Source organism: Tachypleus tridentatus, chromosome 8 (assembly GCF_004210375.1).
Source record: "Tachypleus tridentatus isolate NWPU-2018 chromosome 8, ASM421037v1, whole genome shotgun sequence".
In the NCBI taxonomy this organism is placed as follows: Eukaryota; Metazoa; Arthropoda; class Merostomata; order Xiphosura; family Limulidae; genus Tachypleus; species Tachypleus tridentatus.
The window spans coordinates 85,229,200-85,236,430 of NC_134832.1; positions in this window are offsets into that span (position 1 = coordinate 85,229,200).

Genomic DNA, 7,231 nt, shown 5'->3' on the forward strand with positions numbered 1-7,231 from the left:
ACATGTAATAAAATAATTTAAATTTTGCAATCTAAATATTGTAAGCCACTAAAATGTTGTATAAGTTAAACATTATTATAAAAAATTTCACTATAGATGTTGTGTCTTCTCTATTTATTTCTTAATTTGTTAACTGTGGCTGAAAACCAGAGGTGTGTAAAACATACACCCAAAATGTATATTTTTTTACATTCTGATCTTCAGTAAACAAAAGAGGAATGTGAAAGAGAAAAAAAAAACCCATCCACAATTAGCTTGTTTTTCTAACAGCAAAAGCTTGAAAAATTAAAGTTTAGACAGACAGACTTTAAAAACAATTTCTATATTTGTTCTGTGTTTGCTATGTTTATATAACTGGCTTATAATACCTTGAAAGAAATATTACCTTTTATTAATATATATAAATACATAAGTATATATACATGTACACACATAAATATTTTTGCTTTTCAAAATAAAACATCACTTTAACTAGATTGTTTTCAACTGGCAAACACTAGCAAAACCTTCTGTTTTTAATGAAACTACAAGGCTGATGCATTGTCAACTAATCTATGCTTAAAGGAAATTTTGTTACAAACAAGCTACAATATTTGGAACTGCATTTTTCACAAAGGCGTATGTCTAAAAACTTACCTAATTTTACCTCACCACCTGTTCCAAGTAAGATATTGTCACTTTTGACATCTCTGTGTATAACATGATTAAGGTGAAGGTACTCTAATCCCTGAAGAACCTAAATGAAATATGAATTTATTTCAACTATTAATATTTTAATAAATAAATATCAGATATTTGAAACTTTATATGGAGACAAGAGTACAAATTCTGAGTGAAAGAAGAAAATATTAAAGCTATTTATTTTGATAACTAGGAAAAGTATTTGGCTTCACACAAGTTATTATGTTGATATATTAGTTGGTTTCTCACGCCCTGACATTAAAAAAACATGGGCTTTATAGATTGAGACCAACAACCTTGAGGGATTGCCTCTGTGCAGTTTTAATCTTAAATTGTTTCTGAATTAAGGTATTTTCTGTTATATCATGAATACTTTTAATAGAAAACACATATCTTTAATGAATGGAGACGATAAATTAAGAAATAAACAAATATTTTCCCAATTCTGTCATTTATACATGTCATGTTATATTTCCTATACACAGGCTAACAACAATATCAGACTATACTTTTTTTTGCCAAGTAACATGACATAAAAGCCATTGCTGGAAAGCATTGTTATCAAAGTGCACTAGCTTCCCTATATATTACATGTTCTTATACAAACTAAGGTACCCAGCTTTGCACAAGTTATTACGTTTATATATTCTACACTACAGATTGGCCATTGTTCCATGGCATGTGGGCTTCAACTCATAATGAAATGGTAAAGACTCAAGTCTGCCTATGCTACATTATTATGTCAGTGTGTATGTATTCTGAGCCCATTCTAACACGAAAGTATACCCTATATATCTTTCTTGCTAAACAGCACAACATAAATACCACTGTTTGAGCCCATTGTTATCAAAATGTATTAACTTTTCTATAAATTAGAAGTTGTCATATAGGAAAATACTTTTCTGTGTAGTTCCACTAGTTTACCTCATTAAAAATATGCACAAGAATAATTAATAACCAGATGCACACCCTCAGGGTTCCATTAATATGGGTGCAAAAGCTGAGTCTCTGTGCTCTTTCTTCTTGGAGATACAGAGTTACACACACAGAGACAAACCTTTTTATTATTATATATAAACAAAGTTATCAGTGGAATATTACTTACATAACATAATGGTAGATTTTACGTTTCCACTCGCTCCTGAAAGACTAAACCATTGCCTGCAGTAGTATCTAAATTACGTGTTCTTCACAACCTTAACTAGTTTTTGTTTTTTTTTACTTTGTGCAAAATTAATTTTAAGATTGTAATGTTTTAACCTATTTTCAGACTGAACCATTTTTTAAGTCTTTCTGGTATTTATTTCTTTGGAATATACTATGCACTTAATATCAAAGGTTTACGTTTTAACGTGGTTCAGACTGATATTTAGTACAGTTAAAACTTGCCAACGGTAAATTTAGAAAAACAATTGCAGACTTGTTGAAGATGTGTTTCCATATAATGCACTGGAGGTGAAACTTCTTGTAAGTTCAAATAACTTCACGGAGTTTATACTATGATAACCTCATCAATTTTAGATGGAATTACACTATTACCAGCTGAAATATTATTTAAATTGTTCTTTATCACTGTAGAAAGGAAAGTTTATGGAAGTATCAATTTTTTGCAACATAGTTCATTAGAGTTTTTGCAAGGAAATAGAATAATCATTCAACAGACTTAAGTAACACACAATTATCGGATCTCTTCTGTAGAACACGTCAATTAACAACAATCAATCTCACATACTTTTCTACAAACTCTTGAAATTTCCTTTTCTTTCATGGAAGTTTTTGTTACAACATCTGTTAGTGATCCACCGGACAAATACTCCATTACAATCTATACAAAGGAATTTAAAATTTCACTTACATTTTGTTCTTTACTAAAATCATACATACTAGTAACACAAAATAATTTTACTTCCTGATTTAGGATTCTGTCAGTAATGACATTTCTAACAAATACTCATACCAAAATTCTTCCAAAAATTTATTCATGAAGTTGGAAAAAAGTAACAATAGTTCTTTAGTATTCTTTAAAAGATAGATTTGTATTATATATTTGTTTGTTTGTTTTGGAATTTCGCACAAAGCTACTCGAGGGCTATCTGTGCTAGCCGTCCCTAATTTTGCAGTGTAAGACTAGAGGGAAGGCAGCTAGTCATCACCACCCACCGCCAACTCTTGGGCTACTCTTTACCAACGAATAGTGGGATTGATCGTCACATTATACGTCCCCACGGCTGGGAGGGCGAGCATGTTTAGCGCGACTTGGGCGTGAACCCGCAACCCTCGGATTACGAAGCGCACGCCTTAACGCGCTAGGCCATGCCAGGCCCTATGCTGGTGAGAGATAATGTACTGGTAGGAACACATTATGCAAGTATAAAGTTATTCTAAATATATATACATATATGGAATGAATTAAAAATTATTGTAACTGAAGCAGATGTGTCTCCAACTCACAATCCTTCCTCTAAAACTATTTATAATCACAATTAAGAAAAAAATCAGATCTGTGAAAGTGGCATACGAAACGTTTCTTAAATTTGTCATGTTGCTCAATATAAACAAATTAATTTAATAAAGACAGTATCTCAACCCATACATTATAACATGTCAAATTATAAATAAAATAAAGTAATATGTAACACTATGAACACTTACCCAGAGTTCTTCACCTACAAGATAGGTGTCAATGTAGTTTACTATATTTTGGTGTTTGTGTTCCCTTAATCTAAGAATTTCAATGATGTACAGTTCAATTTTACTTTCACGAGATAAGTTTATTTGCTTGATAGCAACTGTTCTACCAGTGCCAATTTCTGACGCTTTATAAATAATTCCTGAAGCGCTGAAACAATAAAAAACATTATAATCTGTGGTGTGCTGGTTACCTGATACAAAGACATCACTGTATTCTTGTAATAAAATTATTATGCCTTTACATGTTTCTAGCCTTATATTTTTGTAAGGTCGTAATACTTTATATTTACACTATTATACAGTATTTCTGTTCTCCTGTTACATTCAAGATACATCCATTATGTAATGTTAGTTTTGAATCTTTAATTTTGTAATTCAGATAAGCCTACCTGCATAAATTAATCCTTTTTTTCTTATGAATGCATGCTTTTAAGCATAACAATGCTAATGACACATGGCTTACTTTGCTCAATATACGTTGTAACCCTTTCTATGGTGTAATTTTATTCTTCGTAATCTCCCAATTTCCCCTTTTACATCGAAATATCCAATAATTTATAACACTTTCTGAACTATGAGACTATGTTTGCTGGGATGCTGGGACAAGTTATTTTAATGCAATGTTTTGTTGATGTAAAATATACTAGCTGTATTTGGATAAGATGAATCACACTGCCCACTTGTAACTAATTTTTTTTCCTTGATAGATCATAATGTGGCAAGGTGTTTCTAATGTTGAACATTTGTATATTTTCTAAGTTAAATCATATTTTCAATACCAATGGGTTTACCAGCCTGTCCTTTGCATCACATATAGTGTTTGTTTTTTTTATAACCAAAGATTTGTTATATTTTTTAAATTACGATGGTTTGTTTGTTTGTTTGTTTGTTTTTGAATTCCGCGCAAAACTACACGAGGGCTATCTGTGCTAGCTGTCCCTAATTTAGCAGTGTAAGACTAGAGGGAAGGCAGCTAGTCATCACCACCCACCGCCACCTCTTGAGCTACTCTTTTACCAACGAATAGCGGCTAGCTCAGATAGCCCTGGAGTAGCTATGCGAGAAATTCAAAACAAACAAACTTAAAACTTTGTGGAAGGTTGGAAAAGAATGATATTGCAATTTGTTTTTGCGCCAGCCGTCTCTAATTTAGCATTTGTTTTGGAATTTCGCACAAAGCTACTCGAGGGCTATCTGTGCTAGCCGTCCCTAATTTAGCAGTGTAAGACAAGAGGGAAGGCAGCTAGTCATCACCACCCACCGCCAACTCTTGGGCTACTCTTTACCAACGAAAAGTGGGATTGACCGTCACATTATAACGCCCCCACGGCTGAAAGAACGGGCATGTTTGATGCGACGGGGATTCGAACTTGCGACCCTGGGATTACGAGTGGAATGCCAAAGTTTTAAGCATTCGTACTTTGGACTCAGACTTCGGTCCAACTCCAATACAAAACATCAAACCTGAATTCAAATATTAATAATTGTAATTACCCTATTCAATTACCATACTTTTCTTTAAGTTTATACGAATAAAAGCTGATGAGGTATATATTATTTTTTTAAACTTACCCATAACCAATTTTTCTAAAATTGGTATATTTCGTATACGGATCTTCCATTGACACTCGAGTTTTAAACTTTTGTAGAAAGTCTTCATACGTCATATTATTACTGATTCTGAGATCTTTTGTTTCAAATCCAAAAGATGAGCAAGTATTTAATGCCCCCTCTTTTTCAACAGGTTTTGCACACTGGTAAAGAAATGCAATCATTAATATTACAACTATGAAGTAATAATTCTAACTCAATGATATACGTATATTTAGAAAGTAACTGAAAATTCAATGCTCTGACACAAGTGATGTAAACAAAGAGCAGCTTTTGAATTATGTAATCACAAGACTGAAAAATAAACAAAATCCTTTATAGAATGCTCTAAATTATACCATTAAAGTTATGAACCACCTTGAGGTTATACAATTTAACTTGTAATATAATTCATTATAAAATATGTCATTTGTATTGCACAGGTGTAAAAGATAAAGCAAACATAAATGCTTGTGTAACAATACTGATATCAAAAGAAAACAGACTGGATATTTCTTACGGTGTTTCTAATTAAACGACTCCTGACAAAATGGATGAGAGTTTTTGAATTTGTATCATCCCTCTCAGTGGACACAACATTTTTCTCAATTTGTTCTTCCTATAAAAAAATACCCATGTTTGAATAAAAGTTGTTATCTTCCATAAACAATTTTTTACACATTGTTAAATGTAGAAAATACTGTAAAACACTACCCGTAAGTCTCAGAGTTATTTTAATCTTCTAATAAGGTACTTTTCTCCTCTCACAAAATTAGCTTTTCCTGTTTTGTTCTGCCCTCCATAGACGATTTTTTTTATAACGCATTCCACAAGCCTTTTGCACCCACCTATTGGAATCAGGGCCGTCGAAAGCCATTACGGGCCCCAGGACAGCAAGCATTAAGGCCCCCTTCCACAAACAGCTGGCAAAGCATTATATACAGGCTGTCCTCCTGGGCCTCTAGACACCCGAACCCAGGGGCACTGGCCCCCCTGACCCCCCTCTCGTCGGGCCTGATTGAAATCATAGATTTCAACAAATCTCCCACGCAAATCATCATGCGTCATCTTTCCACCAATAGGAATACACAACCGTCACGTTACGCATGCATCTCTCTCTTATGTGCCACTATCGAAACATAATTTTTTTTGGTAATGATAAAGTTTAGACATTTTTCTTTTTGTTCAAGTTCTGCTTAGAGTGGTTGACGTTAGTGTAACTTACTATTTATTTCAAGAAATTTCCGCTTTGACTTTGAAAAAATTTATTTACTCGTGTTTTAATTTTTCACTTGTTTGTTCGATTTCAAGCCCGAATTCCAAAGTTAACGTTATGTATTACTTCGGATCTTTCTCATTTATGTGATGTCATACTTCGAGCCATAGGTGTAAGTGACCAAGAAAGCTATTTATTTGCATTCGTTCACAGGAAGATTGAGCATTATACGGGGCAACATTTGTCTGAAAGGGATTTTGATCATTTCTCCTCATCCCAACCGAGTTTGCCATGCCTTCTCACACGCTTCCCGAGGATTCTGATCAACTTTCATTTGTTTTGTTTTTCGACTTTATTTCTCACCAGATGTTTTGTTTCTTCATTCTACTTCTTATCGTCCCAGTCTTTCCCTTTCACAAAGTTCTGCCTCTACCTCATTTACTTGATATTTGGGTTTGTGTTGAGCACTTCACCTCTTAGTTGGGTGGTAGCATCAGTATGCCTCGTCCCTTCGTGCTATGGATCATTTCCTTCTCTCTCTCTCTTAACATTGGATAGATTGTTCGTGTCTGGACCAAAAAAAATGGTTGGGTTCACTTCTGCCTGTTCGGGTGTTGGAGTGGTAGATCACAAATCTCCCATTCATCTATCGAGTATTCACTATTCCTGTCTTTGTCATACTGTGATGACTCTGTTGCAGTACCTCTCCTCGGTCCATCTCTTGTCTGAGATTTTTCACAGGAACATGAAGGAGTTTTCTGGGAAAGTCCTCTCACTCCTTATTTCCACATTGGCAATAACACTATGTAACACAAATTTTGTTCGTGGATAGTAAGTGTTATTTCTTAATTGCTTATGTTGTAAAAGTACAAGAAATAGCCATTATTCCCTTCAAACTTTGCTTTTGTGACATGGATAATGAAATTTAGAAATTAACTTATTTTCTATGTAAAAACGTGCAAATTTTCACATTTTCGTTTGCATAAGATCTGAATAAAACAACATATGAATCGATATTTACATTTATTTATATTGAAGTTATTCAAAAATAAA